Consider the following 26441-nt stretch of genomic DNA (forward strand, 5'->3'; position numbering starts at 1 on the left):
TATATCAGGGGTTGACATCTTTAAAACAACATTCGTTTTGACTGAATTAATATAAGTTAATGGGAAACAAAATAGAATATAATGACTCAATAAGAGAAATGTTTCCCTCAAATGAAAAAGACAAATAATAAGATGAAGAAATCATCTGTAACCTACAGTATGGGCATGGAGATAATGTCTGTAAGCTATAATGAGATTATATCATTGGTGAGGAATTATTAGGAAAAAATTAAACTTTACAGATTATTAAAGATAGTCAAAGTAAAATTAGGAGTTGACTGTATCATCTGTCGAATATCACCTGGACAACTTTTCATAGTAGACCAGATTGGCACATTGGGAAACTGGCAGAGTCTCATATTTGCAGCAAGAGTGCAAATGGTAAAAATATGTATCTCAAAAATTGAAACAAAAACCTGTTGATTCAGCAAGTCTATATTGACCTTATAGATTTTATTTATCCAATTTGAAATAAGATAAATAGTAATGTATTTGTTGCAAGATTTTTGTAACTTTAAAAGATGAATCAACTTTAAAGTCCGTCTGTGAGATATTGGTAGGGTAACTCTCAGTACATACTTTAAAAAGAAGACTCTATAGTCACTAACATGAAAAAGTAAAGTTAAATTTTACTGATTTTAATTAATTTAAACACAAGTAGATGCAATTTCTAACATGTGACCAGAATCAATAATCATGGATGGGGAGTTCCCACAGCAGGAGGAATAGATGCTATGCTAGGAGTTCTGCTTAAGTCAGTTCCCTGAACACTCTAGTTACTACAGTAGGAAACAAAAAGTACAGATGAAAATCCTAATTTTAGCCTCTCAAAAAGCCTTGAAATTTTAGCTTCTCAAAAAGCCTAACCTATTTTCAGAATTAAGTCCTAAGATGTTGGCTGAAATGGTTCCCAAAGTCCAGCACCACAATTTCAAGATGGTAAATTTCCAGGAAAATTTTGTTGAAAGAAAACCCAACATGTAGGAATTCATTCCAGCTGTCTAGAGCTTAAAACTCTTGGGTTAGAATGAAATGCTTGTCATTCCATAAGCTGAACCTATTCTCTTGACTCAGCCTGTGCACACAGGACCCAAATTTCCTTAAACAGTGGTCTTCCTCATTCCCTACCCTCTATTTCCTGCCCTGTTCCTCCTCACCATTTCCCAACTGCCTGAGATGGGATAAAGTGTCTTCCTGTACTAACTTTGAACTATGTTGGCTCTCCTATGGTGTCCTAACTAATTACAATTTAATATCCAATTTAAACATTTTTGTTTGGATGGTTCGAACTTAATTTTGATGACTTGTTGGCGTGAAATTGTTTTCAAAGTTGGACCTTTGGACTTTCTTAATCGCATGGACATTTGTCAGCAAAAGTGTCATGCTGCTGAGTGATTATCGACTGGGACATACAAAGAAGTACATCAGTATTAACATAACATAAGACAATGCTGGCAAAATTGTTGTCCTATCAATATGATATGCAGATGATGCTTCCATCATTAAAATTGTGAAATTGAGATGCCCTGTTTACAGCTATCTTCCTTACCTCATCATGAAAGGATATTGGATGGTTTTTGTAATCATTTATTTAACTGTTACTACCTGTCCAGCAAACAAGCACCATGTATTCCACAAGTATGTGTGAATAAATATATGGGCGACTACTGTTTGGACAGGGTCTCAAAGTACCATTTCCTTTTTATATTGGCTGCTCTCTGGGGTTCTCAAAATAAAGAACTCAACTTTATGAATTCATGAAGAAGAGACTCAGAGGTAGTAAGGGCATGAACGCCCTGCTGAATATGTCACCCTGTTTCTCTGAGAAACAGGTTTGGGTTCCTCAAGTTTCTTCTCCATGAAATTGCCTCGCCATGAACAACAGACCCTGGCTTATAGAACAATTATGGTGATTAAAATTATAAAGCAAATACTTCTATCACCCAAACCTCTATTCCCACCACAATACCTCTGTCTCACAAGGTTCTGCTGAAATAGAATACTCTTTCGATTTAAGTAACAATTTAAGAAAAAAATTGTCTCCTATCAGATCTTAGAGGAAAAAACTTCATTTTTCACCTTGAATTTGACGTTAGTTGTGGCTTATATGGCCTTACTATATTGAAGCATATCCCTTGTATTCTCATCTTTTGAGATTTTTAAATCATAAATGGATGCTTAATCTTGCCAGAACTTTTCTTGCATCTATTGCTATGATCCACCATGAACATATATTGGAAATCCCCTGTAAGAACACCATATTTTCTATATCAAATACAATGCTGTAAGTAAAGAAGTTAGAGATAGTGATGAACATTTTAGTGTTCAGTTCACAGCTGGTTTCTTATCTCCATTTATACTGAAGGGTAAGAGTCAACTCACTCTCACTTCTTATCTTGCATAACTATGTATTCCCTTTCAAGGTATAAATTTTTCCATCTGAAAGGGGAAAATGTAATAAGGAAAATTTATGTACATTAAAGTGAACTATAAATGTTTCCCAAAGTGTTCACTATACTAAACAGTTATTTGTTATTGATGTTTTACTGACATGCAAATTTTGAAAAAAACCTCTATTTCACAATATATGAACTCAAAGATTTTCTCTTATTTGCCCTTACATTATACACAATCCACAAAAACAGATTCAGCTATGCCTGGAGACAACTTCTCAGTACCTTACACATAAACAATACACATCATTCAGGAACATAAGCAGCTGATTTCTTAGCATTAATCCTATTTCAAAGCAGCACTGCTCTACTTTTTCTTTCAGTTACACTAATAATAACCTTGAAAAGCTTCCAATTGGTCTGCAGAAATAAGCTAAAGCATTTTCATGAACTGTAGAGCTAACATGTTTTTAAAACGATGTGATGAATTTGAAGAAATTTGTTATAGAAAATGTGGGTAAGCTAGATGAAAATATCTCTTTAACTTCACTATGCACTTTTAAATATGTGATTACTAAATTAACAAATGAATCAAATGTTCACTTAGGCATTTATTCTAATACACTTCAAAAGTTTATATATTCAAATGATCAGAATGGAAGGTTTCTCTCATATACTAATCACTGTATGTTTAGTGACATCATCCCATTGAGCCTGTTCTCTGTGCCAAGCTCTGTTCTAGGTGCTGGGGAAGCATCTGTGGACACGGAGGTCCCTGCTCTCATATACATGAATTTCAGGTACTCATGAGGAAAAAATACAAAATATCAAGGTGATATAGTGGAGAATAACAGAGGTTTCCGGACAGACCTCAATGAGTAGATGCCATTTTGCTGAGATTATTTGGAAGAATTTCAAACTAATACAAAGTAGCATCAGCTTCAACAAAACCACTCATTACTATTTTTATTTCCTCCACGCCTTTCCCTCTCCAATTACGTAATAGTTAATTCCATATACTTTCATCCAAAGGTATCAGCATCATAAAGTTTCATCCAAAAATATTTAAGATGTCTTTAACAGTAAGAACTTGCCTCAAGTAAATAACCACAACATTATCAACTACAAAAACTAATTTCATAGAAACACCAAAAATCAAGATAGCGTTCAATTATCCCTCGCTGTCTCTTTTCCCTAAAAGAAAATGTTTAAGAGAAGTTTAGGTTTACAATAAAATACAGAGGAAGGAAGGTAGAGAGATTCTCATAAAATCGCTGCTCTCAGACATGCATGGTCTTCCCTGTTTTTAACATTATTAACCAAAGTAGTATCTTGTTTAAAAGAACTAGGCTGCACATCGTAATCACCCAAAGTCCACTGTTTACTTAAAGGTTTGTTCTTGATGTTACACATCCAGTGGGTTTGGTCAAATGTATGATAACATGTATTCTTCATCACAAAACCATAGAGAATATTTTTATTGGTTTCTTTCACTTATTAATATGTGTTTAAGCCTCCTTTATGTCTTTTCAAAGGTTGATAGCTCATTACTCTTTAGCACTGAATATTCTTCCAATGTTAGGATCTAGCAAAGTTGATCTATTCATTCATCTACCAAAGAATGTCTTGGTTGCATTCAAGTTTTGTCAGCTATGAAGAAAATGAGTTTTGTATTTTATATTATTTTCCAAAAGGAGCAAATATGGACCCTCTGTGGAGCTCTATGGATGCTCATTTCAGGAAAATAAGCCAGTCTAATGGGAAGAAGCTGTTAAAAATTACTTGAACATGTATCATGTTTGTTCACTATATACTGATTTTATTGCATGGGCCGTACAAGAACTGTATCAGGTAACTTCGGGTGCTTGCTGAGAAGACAGGGCTTGGGGTATTTTTAAACATTAGCCCAAGTGATTCTCATGAATCACAATAAAACTATTTCATTCTACTTGTTTATTTGGATTGGGCATTTCAGTGTGTTTTCAAAATGTGTTTAAAATGTTCTATTTATTCCTAAAGCTTTTTAAATGTTTAGTCTATGCATCTTTGGATGCAACCAAAATTCTACAATTCTTCTTACACATAACACACAGGCGAGGGTTCACATTTAATTCCAAACAACTCTGCTACCACTAATTATTGGAAAAGAAATAAAATTATACAAATAAATTCTGATAAACAAATGAATGCCACTTTCTGATGAAAAGATTTGCATACGTTATTACTACTTAGATACTTGCAGCTCATTAAACACATTGATAAACTTTAATACATTGTTAAATTTGCTCATTTATTAAAGTGGTGCAGTAAACAGGAAATTTTTTTTGATTATTTAGATCCAGTCTGATAGCAATCTGTACAGTAATAATTAGGCAGGATTTATTTCTTTACCTATAATACTAGGTATGAAAATGGAGGCTTATTGGGCCTCCCTGTCGGCACAAGGGTTAAGACTCAACCTAAGAAGCTGTCCGCAGCTTCCAGAGCACAGTTCGATCCGGCTGCCCAGGGAGCAACCCACATGGCACAGCAGACCTCTCCTGACTCGCCCGCTGCTCCCCTCAGCAGTGTACTTCTGTCAGTCTGCCTGTTCTGTTCCCCACTCTGGTGACCCCTCTCATCCCCCGCATCTTGGCCTGTACCCCAGCTCTTGCATGCATAAATAAATATATCTTTAAAAAAAGAAAGAAAGAAAGAAAGAAAGAAAATGGAGGCTTACAGATATACATTCCAAGGTCAAAGCTGTGAAAAACAATAAACATGTTGAACGCTTGGAGTTGAATCTTGGCAGTCTGACTCCAGAATGTGATATCCCAGGGTGGCTCTGGGTTCCTTTAACCTGACCCATCCTTGTCCACTTCCAGAGGGAAATCAGTCAGTGAGTCCCCCACAGTGCTTATTTGGAAACAAAACAACAGAAGAAGCAGACAGGCAGGGCGTGATCATGAAGACAGCATGTGCTCCTCCCTCTTTCCTCTTCCCACTGTCCTAGCTGACCTCTGAAAACCTCCTTCTAGCTCCCCTGGAAAAGGAAAGAGTGGGGAACGCCAGGCTTATGGGTTCTGTCGTTTACTGTTTCACCCACACACAGGTAAACTCTCTAGAGTCCTGACCTCGTTTAAATGGGTTCCGAATGTTGATTTCCACTTCCTCCACCATGTGGTCTCTCAGTCACCAAGCTGGTCCTCTCCTGCCTGCTCATCCTCCTCATGGCAAGTGTCCTCCACCTGCTTGCAACAGGGGAAAGTGTCACCGCTTTAGTCCAAAGCCAATTCTTCACCCTATTTTAGAAATCACCCTCCCTGCCTTCAGGGACACCCAATTTTTCATCAATATTGTATATAATTTACCACATATCAGCAATATTTTAGTAACACCATAAACATTATGAGATACGTGATCCTCTTAATGACTGTAACAGCAACAGTATTATTTTCTTTTTTTTTTTTTAATATTTATTTATACAAGCACTGAGTACAGTCAGAAGCATGGGAGGGTGAGAAAATTCACCAGAGCCAGAGCGGGGAGCAGAGCAGGCAGAAGGACAGTATTACTTTCAATGTTCCCACTCACAGAAGAAAAAAATGGAGACACAGAGAAAATACTAATCTTTCCAGAGGTCACAAAAGTAGGAGAGAATGGGAACATGTGAACGCTGCTTAGTAATGTATCTGAGGAAGCAAATGCACAGCCGAAATACTGGGACTGCTCGCTGTCTGTTGCTTTCATGAAATATCACATCATTTAAAAAAAAAATAACTAATATATTTATTTTTAATCAAGGCAACATAGGGGTATTCCCACCAGGTATTCCCACCTCAGTGCACCCACCACCAAGTCACCTGCACTCCACCACCAAAGGCTATAAGCCTCCCTCTCTCCCTGTTCTTCCCCCCCCCACTCTCCTTCCTGTTATCTCAGTTACCAAAGGTTAGTTCTGTAATCAGTGATTTTTTTAAAATTTATTTATCTATGCATATAAGAGCTGGAGTACAGGCTAGAGATGCGGGGGGTAAGAAGATCCACCAGAGTCAGAGTGGGGAACAGAACAGGCAGAATGACTGAAATACACTGCTCATGGGAGCAGCGGGCGTGTCAGGAGAGGTCTGCTTCGCCATGTGGGTTTCTCTGTGGCCGGCTGGGGATCAAACTCCTGCCACAAAGGCTTTGTAGTGCTTCATGGACTGCTTCGTAGTGTGGTGCTTAACCCCTTGTGCCACCAGGGAGGCCCTGTAATCAGTTTTTAAAGGGTAGATTTTCAGCTTGTCTTTATTGGAATATTAATTTATTTACTTTATATTCCACATATAAGTGAAACCAACTAGTAATAATCTTTCTCTGATTTCCAGAGGAAATCAGTCAGTGAGTCCCCCCACAGTGCTTATTCGGAAACAAAACAACAGAAGAAACAGACGGGCGGGGCGTGATCATGAAGACAGTATGCTTACTATTACCCTTTCAAGTTCAATCCATGTGGCTGCCAATGGCATGAGTTTTTCCTTTTCTTTTACTTTATTTTATGTATATTTTACATCATTCTTCCTTTTTGTACAATGTATTCTTTCTCAGGTGGTGTCCCTGTCAAATTCCTACCACCAGTTTACCCGTGCACTATCACCACAGTCCCTGACTCTTCCCTCCCCTGTTTTAATCCCTCTCCCTCCCCCTCCCCTGCAGAAGGTTTCTTCTTTATAGTTGCCTGTTAATTTTGTTCTTTTCATTTATTATAATTATTATTTTCCTGATCCCTTATTTGGTTCCCCTACATTCCTCCTATAAGTGAGGCCATCCGATATTTTTCTCTTTCTTTCTGTTTTAGTTCACTGAGCATAATCCCTTACAGCTCCATCCATGTTGCTGAATGGCATGAGTTTATCTTTTTTTGATTGCTGAGTAATATTCCATTGTGTATAATTACCACATCTTCACAATCCAGTCACCTATTTTTGCATATTTCTGATATGCACAGGGCTTGTGTCACCATTAGCTCTGACCTTCAGTGCTATTATTTTTTTGCAGTTGTTCCTCTGCATTACAGTTCACTGTGGCATCTGGATCCATCATGACAGTCCCTATCTGTCTAGTGGAAAAATGAGGAAAAGATGAGGGTAAATCAAGAAGCACTGAGGATTTTGGAGATCTCAGATCCCGTGGTGGTGGTGGTCATTGCTGGGCTGTATCACACAGGAATTCCTACCTAATGAGCCGCCTGTAGGACAAAACATGGTGAGTGCTGTTTTGAGGCAAGGGACACCTGCTGGTTCAACAGTGAGGACAGAGGCTGATGGCATCTCCTTTAGGATCATTTAAGGAGAAGTCTAGCATTTTCCACTAAAGAACACTATCAGTGCTACATTTATCACCTCAACCCCACCTGCCTCAAATCTCCCTTTCTGGCCCACTAATAAAAGAATTCCCCAATTTTATCAAAGGATACCTCATTAATTTAATCTTATTTGCTCTTATCTGCTCAGTAGCTCAGTTCCAGCAAGTATTCCCTTACTTGTTCCAGCATCAATTTGCCCTAAATTAGGGTCATTTCAAAAAACATACAAATATTGCTGAATAGGCCCTGTTTTAAAAAAAAAATGGGTAGATGAAGAACAGATAGTAGAAATCCAGTATATTCCATATAAGTGATACTACCTAAAGCTTTTTTTCACATTTCATAGCAAAATATGATCAATTATACCCCCTTTTTTTTCTCTATTTGGCATTTTCTAATGTGAAAACTATAATATATTCAGGGGTTGGCATAAAACCTATATATATAATGAATTTAATATAAACTTACAAGCTCTGTAATCACGGTCCACATGTAGAAATAAAAAAAAAAAACAACATATAAAGGCCAATTTCCCTCTCCTACTAGAGTTCACCAATGTTTGTTATTTTCATGGTACATTCTTTCACTTTTCATTTTTAAATTAGTTTTATAATCAGCATATGCATTTTAAAAAATAGCTTAAACTTCATAGAAAGGGAATTATATTTCTGGTATTCCTGCTTCTATCACTCCACAAGACGTATATAGTAAAGTCTTTAGAGGTTTTTTTTTTTTTTTTGTGGGACCCTCGCCTGCGACTGGGGATCGAACCGGCACTGCAGAGGCTGCGGACAGCCTCGCAGCCCAGTGCTCAACCACTGCGCCATCAGAGGAGGCCCCCTTAGAGTTTGTTGTACATATATGTTATTTATTTATATTTACCACACTATCCTATACTATACTACTGTCCCAAAGGACCACAATTGATGTATCCATTTGTTGTTGATGAACACTGGTATTATTTCTAGTTTTATGAATGGTGCTGAATTCTTTTATTTAGATTCCTTGTGTTTGTGCTATTCCCAGAAGTAGAACTGTTTGTCCAAAGAATATATATATATATATATATATATACTGTCAGCTACTCTAGATATTAACAGATAGCTTTTCAAACTTACATGCAATTTATATGATTATTAGATAATAGCCATTGAGAATTATCCACACTGTCAAAAATTGGTAAAATTACTAAGTACTGTTGATTTAGTGACTATTTACATGCATTATGTAGTTATTGGCCCCACTCTGTATAGTTTGAAATTTCCCCCATATTTACTTACTATTTGCATTTCTTATTTCACGAATTCTATTCTAACTTGTTGCCTCTTTTGGTATTTCCTATTTTTTAAGCTCCAAAAGAGGAGGGATGGGGTAGGGCCCAGAGCATGGAAGGCCTGAACTATGGTGAGAACTATGGATGCCTTGATAGTGGGTGTGGTTGGTAATGTACACCTGAAGAGCTGGGTGAACCTATAACCTCTGAATCATATATGCTGTTATATACCATGTTACCGCAATAAAAATAACACAATGTCTAAACACTTTTAAAAGAAACTAGGTTCACATAATTCAGTAATGTGACATAGTTTGAGTCCATAATAGTGTGAGATGAACCAGGAATACAAAGTCCTTCTTGAGAATTTTCTTTAGTGTAAAGTTGGATTGACTGTCCTTGCTGAAATAGTAGCAGTTTCCTCTCAAACAGGGACCAATTATATGCCCTCTCTTGGTATTTTTTACTGTGCAAGCTATACCACCACATAGACAGGATTGCATAAAACATACATATATGACAAATTTAGTCAATATAAACTGTTAAGTTACAGACAACAAGTTTAACCAATGTAACCCATGGACATCCTGGACGTCTATTATCTTATTATATATTACCAATAACATGTTGTCTCCTTCCATTTCAGGTTTCCCTCTGGGCTCACAGTGCAGTCTCAAACCAAGGCATCTGGATGTGGTGTGTGCCCCACCTCTCCAAGCCAAAGCACACCCTGGTCCTTCTGGACACTGAGGGCCTGCGGGATGTGGAAAAGGTAAGGAAGACCATCTCCTTTGCACTCCATACCCTATTTATATTTCACTTTGTCACCTCAATTCATTTTTATGACAATACTTTGAACAATGTGATTACATTCTGTTTCTTGAATTCATTTCCTTTAAAAATCAGTACTTACTAGGAAAAAGACCTCATTTCTAATACTGCATTGAATGATACTAGTCAAAACCTTGCATGATTGCTGAATTGAGGTTTTGCATTAAGTACTATAGATATTACAGTGAAGGAAGGAAACGCCCAGAGTCTAGTTAGGGAGATAAGAAATAAGCAGGTTATCAGTACAGGGCACTATATATATATAAAGTATGAAGTGAACGGTGTTATTCATGATAAAAAACATATGGAGGAAGCTATACACTATGGGATGAATAAACTGTTCTAGTTAATGTGTGTGGGGGTAGTGGGCTGGGGAATTACTGGAGTTGAGAGTAGGAACCACGAAAATAGGAGTTCAGTGAAACAGTTTATAAAAATAATCCCCAGAAAAGCTTCAATTATGCCAGGACTACTTATTAATTTTTAGTACAATTCTCTGAGTTTTAAAGATGAATTCTTCCTAATTATGTATAAGCATGAATAGATCCACCAAAAATATGCTAAGTGGAATAATTTTGATGTTATGTTTTTAGTCTAAGCGCCAAATAATTTTTTCTCCTTATTTATATAAGTCAGTCTGAATCGGAAGTAGCAGCAATGGTTCCTGGACTTCAATTACTACCAAAAGAGGGAGGGTATGAATTTAGAAATTCTGTATTTAAAATTTCGGCATAAAATACTCATAATCACCTCAATATAACTCACAATGATCTACTGATTCTGAAGAGATTCTGCCTTTCATAAACCCCTATTGGAATGACTGTTATCAAAAAGACAATAGACAAATATTGATGAGAATGTGGAGTACGCAACAGAATAACAGTGCATGTGTCTGGGCTATAAAATAAAGGATTAGACACACTTACTGGTCTATACATTGTTGTAGGAACAAATAAAATCAACAAGTAAATTGTTTTAAATGAGTATCTGTGGTAACTAAACCCAGTCCCTCACAAAAGTACCCAGGAGAGACAGACTGTTGAATTTTCTCAACCTACAATTGAAGACAGTGTGTGCTGTTACCATAACCACCTTCCTGCTGCTGCTGCTGCTGCTGCTTTTCACCCCATACCCTTAAATCACTATGGGTCCTTGTCCTACGAATCTACAAAAGGGAATTCAGGGAAAAACTCTCAGAAAAATAAGCAAAGTCAAGGAAATCTTTACTTAGAAAGTAAAGAAACGTTTACTTAGAGGAAAAAGAACAAGGGTGAAGAATCTAAGGCGGGAGCAAAAGATGCTTCTGAGGGCCCAGGTCTAGGGGATATTTTAAATTTTCTCCTCTATTCTAAAATCTCATCATCCTCAGCATCCTACTAAGTGATGGGCTTTCTCTCCCAGTGTCTATTCTCTGGGCAGATGAGCCCATTTTCCCAGCTCTTCTCTTAGAGTTTCTCCTTTAACCTCCCCTGTCCAAAGTCTTATTCTCTCAAGATTTACTGTCCCTTTTTATTTAGTCCTCTGGAATTTCTCACCCCATCTCTAAGTATGTTTTGGTAGGAACCTCTTAGAATTTATTACCTTATCTCAGAAGCCTCTTTAACTCTCTTGAAGTCCCTGCCTGTTCTGTCCCTGAAGCTGCCTGCTTAACCCTAACTGACCTTAGGACTCACCATTACACTCATGCCTGCTTCTCTGTATTTATCCTGGAGTCAAAGAAGCTAAGTCACATGTAAAGGAGGAAAACCCTGGAATTCAAAACCAAGTGTGGTGGAACCTCATTTTTTCTCCTTCGTTATCACATGCCCCGCCTGGAAAAAAAAAAAAAAAACAAACTGAAAATAAACTGTCACTACCTAGAAAAAAGCACCTCCTTCCTTCTGGTTTCATTCTCTGAAAGCAGAATTAATGTTAATATCCATTAACAGTGCTAAACAGTCTAACATCTTGTTTGATCTTCAACTTAAAAAGAGAATCACTGCCTGAGTCCAAGGAAGGAGGAGAGGACCAGGGCAGCAAGGATAGCTGAGCACCCACTTGGCTATAGCACCCACTCCCGGTAAGTTCTCCCCTGAACTTGGTCTTGTATATTTATTTTAACAACAAAGCAAATTCCCAAGTGCAAGGCCCACTCCAAAGGCAGCCAGAGGCAGCATAAGAGTCCAGATCTGGTGAGGGTGGGAGTGGGGTGTGGGAGTGGGGTGAAGTCAGGGTGGAGGGGTGAGGAGTGAACAGCGGGGTGAGTAGGGGTGGAGGAATGGTTGTGGAGGTTGTTCCATTAGCTCAGTCTCTCCTTTTGGACTTGAAGCAGCTGTGAGGTGAAGGTGCCCTCACCCTGTCCTCAGGTGCCCTCCTTCTCCTCAGGATCCCATCCAGGCTGCCTCAGAGAGCCCTGCTTGGGAGGAGTGGATCCCCTCAGAACCCCTGTCTGTGGAAACAGTGCTCGACCCATTTCTTAGCCCCACCCCCTCACAGAGGCACTGTGTGGGACTCCTGCTCCTCCATCTCCATCTTCTCCACCTCAGACATTTCCCGATTAAGCCCTTCCCCCGCCTCAGTCCAACCTCCAGCACCACCCCAGTCAGGCATTAGAGAATGCTGTTGAACAGTCGTTAGAGAAACAGAGAGAAAAAAAGTTTCTTTGTTTACAATTGGAATCCTTAATGATTGACTACAGATTATTTTTGTATTAGCAACATTTAATATTCCAGAGATACTACCTGACGGTGTTATATGGAATAATTCAACCTCACACTCAAGCCCACTGTGAAAAATAACTGTAAGGTCTAATCATGTTTGTCTATCACTTGCTGTGTATACTGCAAGGTCCACACAAGAGCTGTTTCAGAACTATCCGATACTTGCTGAGAAGACACAGTTTCGGGTATTTCTTTTTATCTGTCACTCCAGATGACTCTCATAAACAGAAAATTTTGGAAATTATCCAACAGGTGGCTCCATCTTATACAAGTGTTTCATAGGACTTTATTTGGAGTTTATAGCTGTGGGTGTTGTGTCTAAGTGGGTGCAGTGGCAGGGTCCAGATCAGCTCGGGTGGATTGTGGGAGAATCCAGAGACTGAGAGCTTAGAAATAAAGCAAAGTCTTATTCCAAGGGAGGGAAAGGCAGAATGAAGTGACTGCAGAAGTGAGCAGCTGGAACCTAGCCTTTACATTTGAGTTTCCTTTCCCTTGGTTTCTTTATGCTCACTTAGCAAGAGCTGGGCTAGTGAATGCTGAGTACCTAAACTTTTTGTTAAAACTGTGACACAAGAAATAGCACAGGTAATTAGGGTGTTTATGGTGCCAATGAGGCAGATTTCTCACAAGAAATGCTGCTGGTGTCTGGGGTACCAATAAGGGCAACTAGCTCAAGGACCCAGTTTACTTTAATTTAAACCTATCATCATCAGTATACTTGCTGTAAACACAATTATTCCTTCCAACACTTTATTTTAAATTAATTTTAAAATAGTGGTAATATTAGGATATCCCCACCATGTGGTATCACCACCATACTGCCCCCACTACCAAATCACCAGGATGACGAAGTCCACGCCCATAGTTCCCTGTGCTTCCTCCTTCCTGCTCTGTTCTTATGCCTCCCCCTCTGCTTTCGCAAAACTTTTAAAATATTCAATCTAAGAGGGCCTCCCCGGTGGCGCAGCAGTGGAGTGCTGGGTTTCGAAGGAGCCCGTAGCCTCTGCAGCGCTGGTTCGATCCCCGGTTGCTCCCCGGCCACCGGAGGAGGTTCCCGCATGGCGCGCAGACCTCTCCTGCCACCCGCTGCTCCCCTCAGCAGTGTACTTCGGTCCTTCTGCCTGCTCTGCTCCCTGCTCTGGCTCTGGTGAATTCTCTCACCCTCCCACGCTTCTGACTGTACCCAGTGCATGTATAAATAAATAAATAAATAAATAAATAAATAAATCTTTTTAAAAAAATTCAATCTAAGAAATAAAGTATATCATTCCTCCTGCATATAGCACAACACAAACAGACTTTCTTCATTCTTCTCACAATAACAATAGAAAATAGAGAGAGGTGTTTTGTTTTTTTTTTTATATAGAGGCATGTTTTTATTTATTTATTTATTTGTTTGTTTGTTTGTTTTGTTTATACATGCACTTCCCACTGGAGAACACTAATTATCATTGCTACATTTATCACTTCAACCCCATCTACCCTAAATCTCCCTTTCCCAAACTTTAACAAAGGATACCTCATTAATTAAATTTCCATGACTTATTTCTGCTCAGTAGGGAAGGCCCAGCAAGTATTTCAATACTTGTTCAAACATCAGTTTTGTTCTAATTAGGGTCATATCAAGTAACACAAAATTATTGCTCATAGGACTTCATTTTAAAAATGGATGGATAAAGAGCAGTCAGTAGAAACCAGCATATTCCATATAACTGAGGCTATCTTAAAGCATTTTTGCATCATTTTATAGCAAAATTTGATCAGTTATAGCCCCTTTTGTTCTCTATTTGGTGTTACCTAAGTGCAAGCTATAACATCGAGAGGGTTGCAAAATCACTGTCCATATGTAAAAATAAAACATCAACAAAATACTAGAGTTCATCAATGTTGATGTTTTCATGGTGCATTCTCTCACTCTTCATTTTTATAATTAGTTTTATAATCTGCATATGTATGTCTCAGAAATAGCTTAAACTCTATATAAAGGGAATTATATTTCTGCTATTCTTACTTCCATTGGTCAACAAGAAGTTTATAGCAAAGTCCTTAGACTTTGTCATAGGTATATGTTATTTATTTTTACCACACTATACTATACTAGTGTCCAATAATAGCACAATTGATGTATCTACTTGTTCTCGATGAACATCGGTATTATTTCTAGTTTTTATGCATGGTGCTGCATTCTTGTATTTAGATCTTTTGTGTTTATGATATTCCCAGAAGTAGAACTGTTGCTTCATAGAATATATATACTTTCAGCCATTCTAGATATTAGCAGATAGCTTTTCAAACTTTATCTGCAATTTAAATGCTTATTAGATATCAGCAATTGATATTATACACATCCTCAAAAAATAAAACTGGGAAAAAAGGCTGTTTAACTCTTGCTGATTTAGTGACTATTTTTATGGATTATATAGTTATTGGTCTTCTGCAGTTATTGGCCTCACTCTGTATAGCTTGAAATTATCCCCATATTTACTTACTACTAGCATTTCTTATTTCAAGAATTCTGTTCTAACTTGTTGCCTCTTTTGGTACTTGCTATTTTTTGAGCTCCAAAAGAGGAGGGTGGGGGTGGGGAACAGAGCATAGAGGGCCTGCACTATGGTGAGAACTATGGATACCTTGATAATGGGTGTGGTTGGTAATGTAGACTGAGGAACTGTGTGAAATATAACCTACATATGCCATGTTACCTCAATAAAAAAAAAAAAACCAATTTCTAAAAATGTTTAAAATAAACTAGTTTACATAAGTCAGTAATTGACATAATTTGAGTCCATAATGGTGAGAGATGAACCAGGAATACAAACTCCTTCTTGAGAATTTCCTTAATAAGCATAAATTGTTTCCTTGCCGTTGCTGAAATAGTAGTTTTCCTTGCAATCAGGGATCAAATATATGCCCTTGTCTTTCTCTATTTGGTATTTTTTACTGTCCATCTACAACACATAGACAGAGTATATAAAACATACATACATAACAAATTTAATAAATGTAAACTGCTGAGCTACATACCAGTTTAAACATTGTAACCCATGGACATCCTGGACTATCTATTACCTGATTATGTATTATCAATAACACTTTCTCCCCTTCCATTTCACATTCCCCTTCCGGCTCCACAGTGCAGTCTGAAACCAAGGGCATCTGGATGTGGTGTGTGCCCCACCCCTCCAAGCCAAAGCACACCCTGGTCCTTCTGGACACTGAGGGCCTGGGGCATGTGGAAAAGGTAAGGCACAGTGTCTTCTTTGCTCTTGATACCCTACTTATATTTCACTTTGCCACCTCAATTTATGACATAATACTTTGAAAAATGAGGTTAAATTTTGTTTCTTGAATTTGTTTCCTTTAAAGATTAGTACTTTACTTATTAGCAATAGACCCTCTCATTTTTAACACTACATGGAATGATACTTGTCCAAAAGGGACCTAGTTGCTGAATTGAGGCTTTTGTGTTAAGTACTATAGATACCACAGTGAAGGAAGGAAACACCCAGAGTCTAGTTTAGGGAGGTAAGAAATAAGGAGGTTATCAGTATAGGGCACCGTGGATATAAAAATGAAGAACCAAACCTAATCATTCAGGATATGGGAAACATCTGGAGGAAGCTATAACCTATGGGGCCAATAGACTGTTTTAGTTAAGGTGTGTGTATGAGGCTTGGGAGTTGGGGGAATTAATGGAGTTGAGAATAGGAACCATGAAGGCAGGAGATCTTGAAATAGTCTATAAAAATAATCCCCAGAAGGCCTCCCTGGTGGCCCAAAGGGTTAAGATGCAACCTATGAAGCTATCAGCAGCTACTGCAGCAGGAGTCTAAGCTTTGGCCAGGGAGCTACGCACATGGTGCAGCAGAACTCTCCTGACTTGCTCGCTGCTCCCCTCAGCAGTGTATTTCAGTCAGTCTGTCTGTTCTGCTCCCCACTCTGTCTCTGGTAAATCCTCTCACCCCCCATACCTTGGCCTGTACCCCAGTTCTTGTATGATAAATAAATAAATGTTTAAAAAAATCTCCAGAAAAGTTTCAGATATGCAGGACTACTTAACAGGTTTTAGTACAATACTCTGAGTTTTGAAGAATTCTTCATTGATTATATAAAACCATGAATACACCCACCAAAAATATGATAAATGAAATAATTTTGATGTTATGTTTTTTAATTTAAAACACTTTTACTTTATTTTTAAATTTTTTATATTAATTATTTTTATTTTTTACATCATTTTTCATTTTTCAACATATTTGCTTTCCCCCCCTCCCCCTCGGTGTAGTCCCCATAGAATTTCCTTCATCAATGCACCCGTGCACCATCACCTCAGTCCCCGTGCTCCTCCCTCCCTCCCTCTGATCCCTCTCCCTCCTCCTCCCCTGCAGCATGTCTGATTTATATGTGTCCATTTTTTCTTTGTTGTGTTTTGTACTGTTGTTTTTTTTCACACTGGTGTATTCTTGGGTTCCCCTATAGTCCTTCTATAAGTGAAACCATCCGATATTTTTCTTTTTTTTTTTTTCTGGCTTATTTTACTAAGCATAATTCCTTTTACTTCCATCCACATTGCTGCGAATGGCATGAGTTTATCTCTTTTGATTGCTGAATAATATCCCATTGTGTATATATGACACATCTTTTTGATCCAGTCATCAATTTTTGGACATTTGGGTTGTTTCCAGGTTTTGCCTAATGTAAATAATCTGCAATGAACATAGGGGTGCAGGTGTCCTTTTGAATCAATGTTTTTGTGTTCTTGGGGTAGATGCCTAGTAGTGGAATTGTCCGGTCATATGGTAGCTCCATTTTTAGTAGACTGAGGAACTTACAGACAGCTTTCCATAGTCATCAGAGCAGTTTGCACTCCCACCAACAATTTAGGAGAGTTCCTTTTTCCCACATCCTTGCCAACATTCGTTGTTGCTTGTTTTTTTGATATGTATCATTCTTACTGGTGTAAGGTGGTATCTCAATGTGGTTTCAATGTGCATTTCCCTGATTATTAGCGATGGCGAACATTTTTTCGTATGCCTGTTGGCCATTTGCATTTTTTCTTTGGAGAAATGTGTTTTCTTTCTTCTGCCCAGTTCTTGACTAGATTGTTTATTTTGTTTTCATTGCATCATGTGAGTTCTTTGTATATCTTTGTGATCAGACCCTTAGCAGTTGACTGGAGTGCAAAGATTTTTTTTTTATTTTTATTTATTTATTTTTTTTTAATTTTTTTTTTATAAATTTTATTGTTATATTCCCCATACAATTGCAGCCCCCCATTCTGATCCCAATCCCTCCCCTCCCGCCCCCGCCCCCCTAAAAGTGTCTCTGGTTCATAGTTTTTTGTTGATTTTGATTTTCACTTTCTTATAGTTATTCATTTTCCTGGTCCCTTATTTAAGTTTTCTAGATTCCTGCTATGAGTGAGACCATCCGGTATTTTTCTTTTTCTTTTTGGCTTATTTCGCTGAGCATGATCCCTTCCAGCGCCATCCATGTTGCAGCAAATTGCATGTGTTTATCTTTTTTGAATGCTGAGTAATATTCCATGGTGTATATGTACCACATCTTCTTGATCCAGTCATCTATTTTTGGGCATTTGGGTTGTTTCCAAAGCTTAGCTATTGTAAACAGTGCTGCTATAAACATAGGGGTGCAGGTGTTCTTTGGAATTGATGTTTCTGTGTCCTTTGGGTAAATACCTAGGAGTGGAATTGCTGGGTCATATGGAAGCTCTATGTTTAGTAGGTCCAGAAATCTCCACACAGCAGTGCAAAGATTTTTTTTCCCAATCAGTGGGGTGCCTCTCTATTTTGGTTAATGTCTCTTTTGCTGTGCAGAGCTTTTCAGTTTGATGTAATCCCAGCTCTTTATGTTTTCCTTGACTTTCTTTGCTTTGGGTGATAAGTCTTTAAAGATGTTATTGTGATATATGTCTTGTAGTGTTTTACCTATATTTTCTTCTACATATTTTATGGTTTCAGGTCTTATGTCCAGTTCTTTTATTCATTTTAAGATGATTTTTGTGCATGGTGAAAGGTCTAGTTTCATTTTTTTGCATGTGGTGGTCCAGTTTTCCCAGCACCATTTATTGAACAAACATCCATGTTCCATTGCATATTCATTGCTCCTTTGTCAAAGATCAGTTGTCCAATAAATGTGGCTTTATTTCTGGGCTCTCTATTCAGTTCCACTGGTCGGTGTGTCTGTTTTTGTTCCAAAACCAAACTGTTTTAATTATTATGGCTTTGTAGTATAGCTGAAGTTTGGAAGTGTGATACCTCTTTTCTCCTTTGTTTTCATCAGAAGGGATTTGGCTATTCAGGTTTTTTTGTGGTTCCATATGAATTTGATCAGTATTTGTTCTATTTCTTTGAAGAATGACATTGAGATTTTTACTGGAATAGCGTTGACTCTGTATATTGTTTTTGATAGCTTGGACATTTTAATAATGTTAATTCTTCCAATCCATGAGCAAGGGATGTCTTTCCATTTCTTTGTATCTTCTTATATCTTTTAACAGTGTTTTATAATTTTCTTTGTATAGGTCTTGCACCTCTTGTTAGGTTTATTGCCAAGTATTTGATTTTTTTTGTTTCAATTACAAAAGGGATGGTTTTCTTGATTTCTTCTTCTTCAGATTGATTGTGTATAGAAAGGCTACTGATTTTTGTGTGTTGATTTTGTTTCCTGCTACTTTACTGAACTGGTTGATTATTTTGAGTAGTTCTTCTGTGGAGTTTTTAGGGTTCTCTCTATAGATTATCATATTGTCTGCAAATAGAGATAGTATGACTGCTTCTTTCCCTATCTGGATTCCTTGTATGTCGTTCTCTTGTCTTAATGCCCTGGCTAGGACCTCCAGTATTATAATGAGGAGCAGCGGTGAGAGAGGACATCCTTAACTTCTTCCTGATCTTTAAGGAAAGGACTTCAGCTTTTCGCCATTGAGAATGAGAATAATATTGGCGGTGTGTTTGTCGTATATGGCTTTTATCATGTTAAGGTATGTTCCTTCTATCCTGAGAATTTCAAGGGCCTTCATCATAAATGGATATTGGACTTTGTCAAATGCTTTCTCATCCTATTGATATGATCATATGGTTTTTATTGTTCTTTTTGTTGATGTGTTGGATTATACTGATAGATTTTCTTATGTTGTCTTTAACAGAGGAAGAGCCATTGCTGTCCTTGCAACTTGCAGTGCATTTGAGTGTTATCTGATTCTATGACAAGTCACTCATAATAGTCCCGAATCCCACTAAAGCCATGTCATCTACTGCCACACAAATAACAAACCACAGTCAAATAAAACATTTGTAATACCTTATGTCTGCACTCCCACAGTTCCAATTGTCTTTTTTTGGTCCTTCTACATTTTGATTCATTAATCTTCACAATTCCACAACTGTCAATGCTTAGCCCATGTTGTTTAAAATATAATGCTATCATTCTATTTAGACATGAACACCTCTTACTCTGAATTAACAGAATACTTTTTTAAAAAATTTATTTATGCATACAAGAGCTGGAACACAGGCCAGAGGCACAGGGGGTGAGAGGATTCACTAGAGACAGAGTGGGGAACAGAACAGGCAGATTGACCAAAGTACACTGCTGAGGGGAGCAGTGGGGGGTTCAGGAGAGGTCTGCTGCACCATTTGGGTTGCTCCCTGGCTGGCCGGGAATCGAACTCATTCTGCAGTGGCTGCAGATAGCTTCATAGGTTGTGTCTTAAACCCTTGCGCCAACAGGGAGACCCTGAATTAACAGAATACTTTTTCTGGTTTTTTGAAAGTCCCCTTTTGTCTTGAATATGCATTCATCATGGTTTCATTTCCATGCTGCCATGTATATCTGCTCCTCTAGAAAGACATCTTCTTGGGGCAGGAACTTTATGCTCACATAAATAAATTCAGCATCTGATATTTTGTTGATGTATAGTGAGAAGTGTAAACTTCATTTAATTGAATAATTGTGCCCTAATAGAGCCAATGATTAAAAAAATATTACATAAGCATCATTGCTTACTTTTATGTCTAGTCATTGTCTTAAATATCTGACATACACTAATAGTGTTATTCATTGCTAAAGTTAATTGCAAAAGTATCTCAGGCCATGAGAGGACTAAACGTAAATTCCAAAATTGAGGTTTTCGTTTAGGATAGTTTTCAAAATTTATGATTTTTTACACCACTATTTAGCAAGAGTACAAATGATGTAGTAAGTAAGGAAATGATTGATGAAAGAAGAGTAAGCTCCTACATCCCTTAATGTAATGATTTTCTAGGGTGATCCTAAGAATGACTCATGGATTTTCACACTGGCCGTGCTTCTCAGCAGCATGTTTGTCTACAACAGCTTTGGGACCATCAACCACCAGGCCCTGGAGCAGCTGCAGTATCCTTCATGGAGCAAGACTACCTTGTATTACCACATGTGTGGAAATAGCAATGACACTATTTTTTCTTTCCCGTAACTTAGTTCTCGTGGAGAACTGAGAAAAGGGAGAGATGGGCAAATAGAAATGTTTCTAAAAGTGGCTTGGGAGTGAGATCTGGAAGTTTTGTTGAAAGACCCTTTTCTTTCCTTAGCTAAATCCCAGCTATGTGACTGAACTAGCAGACCTCATCAGGACAAAATCCTCTCCCAGATCTGATGAAAGAAATGACTCAGCCGAGTTTGTGAGTTTCTTTCCAGACTTTGTTTGGGCTGTCTGTGATTTCACACTGGATCTGGAATTACATGGTCACCCCATCACTGAAGATGAGTACCTGGAGAATGCCTTGAAGTTGATTAAAGGTATAGAGAATGTCCTGGTTGATGGAAGGTTCAGTGGAGGTAGGATGAACTATGCCCAGTCATTCAACAGTTGAGATGAATCTTTACTGACTTTGGATTGAAATTTATGATATTGGTTATTGGTATATGATTGGTGGGTATGGAGTCAATATCCTTATTGGAAAAATTCCAGTGATCAGAGTTTAAGCTCAACAATGAAATTTAGAATCCATTATTGGACCTAATGATTTCAGAAAAATTGATAGCTTGAAAGTTCATACTTACAATGAGTGCTCAAACTTTCTAAAGCCCAAATATCTTTCTTACTAATTCAGTTTAAGTGTTCCTCCACCTGTATTTAGAGAAAATATATCCATTAGATTAGATAGGTAAATCTAAAAGCACAAAGATATCTAATTAACAAACTTTCAAAATATATTTCATGTTTTATTTTACTAAGTTACATAGTTACATATAAATAGTTTAATGCACTAAAGGTTTCCCCCAAAGCACTGATCTATCTCTCCAGTGAGACTGTCCCCTTCATTCTTGGTTCTGTATAGAGATAAGATTCTCCACATATTGTGTTGAATTATATAAGGTTGATTTACATGATCATAAAAAGAAAAAATTATAGGCACAGGATCTAGATGGATCAAAGATCCCTAGAATGAAAGTCTTCAGCTCCCGGCTTGAAAGCATTCCTTCAGTGATTATTTTTTCTCCACACATAAAGGTGATAATACCCAAACGCAAATGTCCAACCTGCCTAGAGAGTGTATCAGGAAGTTCTTTCCAAAATGGAAGTGCTTTGTCTTTGACCGACCTACAAGTGACAAAAAGCTGTTACACCGCTTGGAGGAAGTGTCAGAAAATCAACTGGATTCGAGTTTCCAAGAGCAATCCCGAAAATTCTGTTCCTATATCTTCACACATGCAGAAGCCAAGACCCTGAGGCAGGGGATCACTGTGACTGGACATGGTGAGTCTGTTGTCACAACATGTCTCTGTGGCTCAGTGTGTAATGAAACTCATTGCTCCCTGGACTTGTTGGCACTTTTGAGTCTTGTTCTATGTAGAGTAAGGCAGATGTTAATGTCACACATAGAAATGCATGTTCCTTCATTAAAATATCCCTGTTTTTTTATTTTAACATTTATCATCTTTTACCTTTTTTTAGACAATATTTGCTTCCGCCCCACCCCTTCAGTTTGAGTATCCATAGAATTTCCTTCCCCAAGGCACCCATGCACCATCACCACAGACCCCTGTGCTACTCCCTCTCTCACTCTCATCCCTCTCCCTCCTCCTTCCCTGCAGTATGACTCTGGTTTATAATTGTCTGTTTTTGCTTTGTTGTGTTTTGTACTGTTATTATTTTTTTTACACTGATGTCTTATATGGTTCCCCAATATTCCTGTTATAAGTGAAACCATCTGATATATTTCTTTTTCTTTCTGCCTTATTTCACTGAGCATAATTCCTTCTAGCCCCATCCACGTTGCTGCGAATGGCATGAGTTTATCTTTTTTGATTGCTTTATAATATTCCATTGTGTATATATACCACATCTTCTTGATCCAGTCATCTATTTTTGGGCATTTGGGTTGTTTCCACACTGAGATTCCATGTTGCACTAGTAAGAATGGCACATATAAAAAACAAACAAAAAAAACAAACAAGCAACAACAAGTGTTGGCGAGGATGTGGTGAAAAAGGAACTCTCCTACATTGCTGGTGGGAGTGCAAACTGGTCCAGCCACTGTGGAAAGCTGTCTGGAGGTTTCTCAGTCTACTGAAAATGGAGCTACCATACAATCCGGCAATTCCACTCCTAGGGATCCACCCAAAGGACACAAAAACATTGATTCAAAAGAGCACCTGTACACCTATGTTTATTGCAACACTGTTTACAATAGGAAAATATCCCTGGTAAAGTGTTTATTGAGCTCTCCTTTGTCTCATGAAACTTACACAGTAATGACATAAGCACTGGATTCTGTTAAGATTAGAAATCTGCATGCAGATGAGTTGATGTGAAAGTGTTTATTGGTGAAGAGACACAAGATGTACTGTGAATTTACAGCAGTTAGGAAATAAATAAGAGTACATGAGACTCTGAAAGCTCACTGAGTGTTTGAGAAACTGCTTAAATATGATCTTACCTCTTGAGCTGGATCATGGATAGGCCACCTGGGAAGACACACTGTGTCTGGTATACAGATGGACTCATGCCTGAGGGAGGAGTGTGGCACTGGCCTGAAATTCATAATGATTTTTTTTTATAAGGGGGCCCTTATTTTCATATGGAAAGAATGCCAATAAATTATGCACTTCACTTAGCTGTAGAGTAAGTTCCTTCTCATTTTATATCTGTGAGTAAAGTTTTCCAGAAAATCCTTGACTACATATAGGTATCATTAATGTATGATTGGAACATGATGAATTAGAAAACCATAAAAGAGAGGTATAAAATATACAAAGTGATGTTATTGCCAGAATGTTGATTCATAGAAGAGGAAAGAGGAGAAGGCAATGATGACAACAAGGTTGAAGATGAAGCAAAGATGAAAATGAAGTTGTTTCAATGAACTTTTTTTGATTTTTAGAACGTTGGTCTCCAAATGTTGTAAATTCCTTTTATTCCCTAAATATTATGACATTCAGGGTTGGGGACTCTAGTTGTGACCTACGTGGATGCCATCAACAGTGGAAATATACCTTGTTTGGAGAATGCAGTGACAACTCTGGCCCAGCTTAAGAACTCAGAGGCTGTGCAGAAGGCAGCCGACCACTACAGACAGTAGATGGCCCAGAGAGTGCAGTTCCCCACCAACACGCTCCAGGAGCTTTTAGACCTGCACACAGCCTGTGAGAGGGAGGCCATTGCAGTCTTCATGGAGCATTCCTTCAAGGATGACCAGCGGGAGTTCCAGAAAATGCTTGTGGTAATAAGTCTCATCTTTGTTTGCTTTATTTTTGCATTTCCAGAATGATGCCCAGATTTACCCAGCTCAGTCCTCTGATTCATGTGCTCTCATTACAGAAGGAACTTGATGTAGTCCTTCCTTTTTCTAAAAGATTGAGTCATTTTTTCCTATTATAACAAAACTAGTTACCATGAGTGTAATATCATGGTAACTAGTTACCATGAGTGCAGTATCTGCACTCTGCTCATGTACAATTAAAAAGCAAGTTTCAAATGAGTTTATTTACTATATGGAGTCCCTGGGAACCAACCCTCTTTTTTAATCCACCAAGAGCACATGGCATCCTCCTTTTGTTCTCAAATTTTACATGACTACCTTCTCTGCCCCAACCTATAGAAATGCTTTTAAAGTATTTAAATGATTAGGTAATGACCAAGTGGAACTCTCTCTCAAAATCCATTATCTTTACATATCCCATTAACAGGATTGATATTCACAGTCCCAGAGAAAATGCAGAGTGTAAACATCAGAGATGAGACTATTGGGGTCTATTAATTCCTCTTAGAAAGGGCTCCTTTATTCTAAGTTTGCCTTTGAGTTTCCCTTTGACTATTTGACCAATCACAAATAACACTTCATTCATATAGAAGAGAGAACTGAAATTCTAACTAGACAAACATGTTTTGTTCCTAATATTTATGCACACAAGCACTCATTGAAAGAACTTATGAGAGATTCAGAACTCTGTTCAGATACCACTTAATTCACAATGAGCAGCTGATATGCTATGTATATTATGTGCATCATACCACTCCAAGTAGAGAAGAAAGTCTACTTCTCATCATCCAATAACTTTTTCATTATTCATTGTTGATGGATGGAGCATTGTTAATTCTACAATCTAAAGTAAACCATCGATAATACTTTATTGCATGTTTAAAGTGCTTGGGGGATAGCATAAAAGATCTCAGTAAAAGGAAAAAATTTACAACTATGTAAGATGAAAAACTTTAACTAGAGTTATGTTGTGAACATCGTGCAATGTTGACAAATATCAAATTATTAAGTTGAACAAATGAAACTAATAAAATATTTTATGTCAGATACACCTCAATGAAGAAAATAATTGGTAGTTGACAGTTCATGACTACCAACCCCATCATTTCTGAGACAGTGACCTCAGCCCACAGGAGATGAGGGACTTTGAACCAGTTATGAAGAGAATTGATCAGAACTGGGACTAATACAAGACTCCTGGCTCCTGGTCATTTTGTGTTTCATCCACTCTTAGGTCACAAGACTGCTTCTTCCAGAAGGATCCCAGATGGACTTTACCTCCTAACAACTTCTTTTTTTGGATTTCTCCATTTTTCACTGGCAGGAAACCACAGAGAAAGAGAAGGAGATTTTCTTGCTGCAGAATGAAGATGCATCTCTCAAATATTGCCAGGCTGAGCTTTGGAAGATTTCAGAGTCCTTGATGGAGAGCATTTCCAGAGGAAGATTCTCTGTGCCTGGAGGACACAGTCTCTACTTAGAAGCTAAGAACAAAATTGAGCAGGACTATGAGCTGGCGCCCAGGAAAGGAGTTAAGGTGAGAAAAAAGCAGAGCTGAGAGAAGCAAAATTGAGTGGTAGGGTCCAAGACTATAGTATTATTTGCATAGATAAAGGAAAATATAGAGGTAGGTCATTTTAGCTTTTATATCCAAATTACTTAGATTTTCTTAAATAAACCAGAAATATTTCTTCCCAAATGTAAGATGCATTAGCAGGAATCTAGATGAGAAAGACCATTCCTTTCACTTAGCAAACAGTGTAACTCTTTTTCAGCTGCATATGGAAAATATATAATGAAAGAAACAAAAATGTTCTCAGGAAGTTTAGTGTTTCAGAAAGGGACAAATAAATAGTCCGTAGTTGAGGTAACGATTATCACAAAGGTATACACTGTGGGGATGATGACAGTGATTTTCGTGATGGTTACTGATGAACGACAATATTTAGAGCACTTACTTCCTAAATCCAGATCTTGATTATCAATTTAATTCTGAGATATTGTGAATTAGCTACTACTTCCTATGAACTAAGCACCCCATTATAAAATTCAGAAAAGGAATGCACTGAGAAGTTAATAGCTTGCCTGTAAAGACACAGTCATCAGGTGGTGGAGCTAATAGAGAAGCTCTGTTACACGGCAGCCACTCAAATT

The 26441-nt window shown here is 37.8% G+C and overlaps 1 pseudogene across 1 annotated transcript in view; it reads left to right on the plus strand.

Moving 5' to 3' along the window:
* The first annotated feature begins 7455 nt into the window (after positions 1 to 7455).
* LOC311176668 (guanylate-binding protein 6-like) overlaps positions 7456 to 26441 on the plus strand; it is a 35774-nt pseudogene continuing 16788 nt past the window's right edge. The window contains exons 1-7 of the transcript in view: positions 7456 to 7619; positions 15636 to 15763; positions 20810 to 20919; positions 21125 to 21321; positions 22037 to 22282; positions 23968 to 24248; positions 25612 to 25824. The product of the transcript in view is annotated as a guanylate-binding protein 6-like (transcript). The remainder of the gene's footprint in view (positions 7620 to 15635; positions 15764 to 20809; positions 20920 to 21124; positions 21322 to 22036; positions 22283 to 23967; positions 24249 to 25611; positions 25825 to 26441) is intronic.

Source organism: Talpa europaea, assembly GCF_964194135.1.
Source record: "Talpa europaea genome assembly, chromosome: 9".
In the NCBI taxonomy this organism is placed as follows: Eukaryota; Metazoa; Chordata; class Mammalia; order Eulipotyphla; family Talpidae; genus Talpa; species Talpa europaea.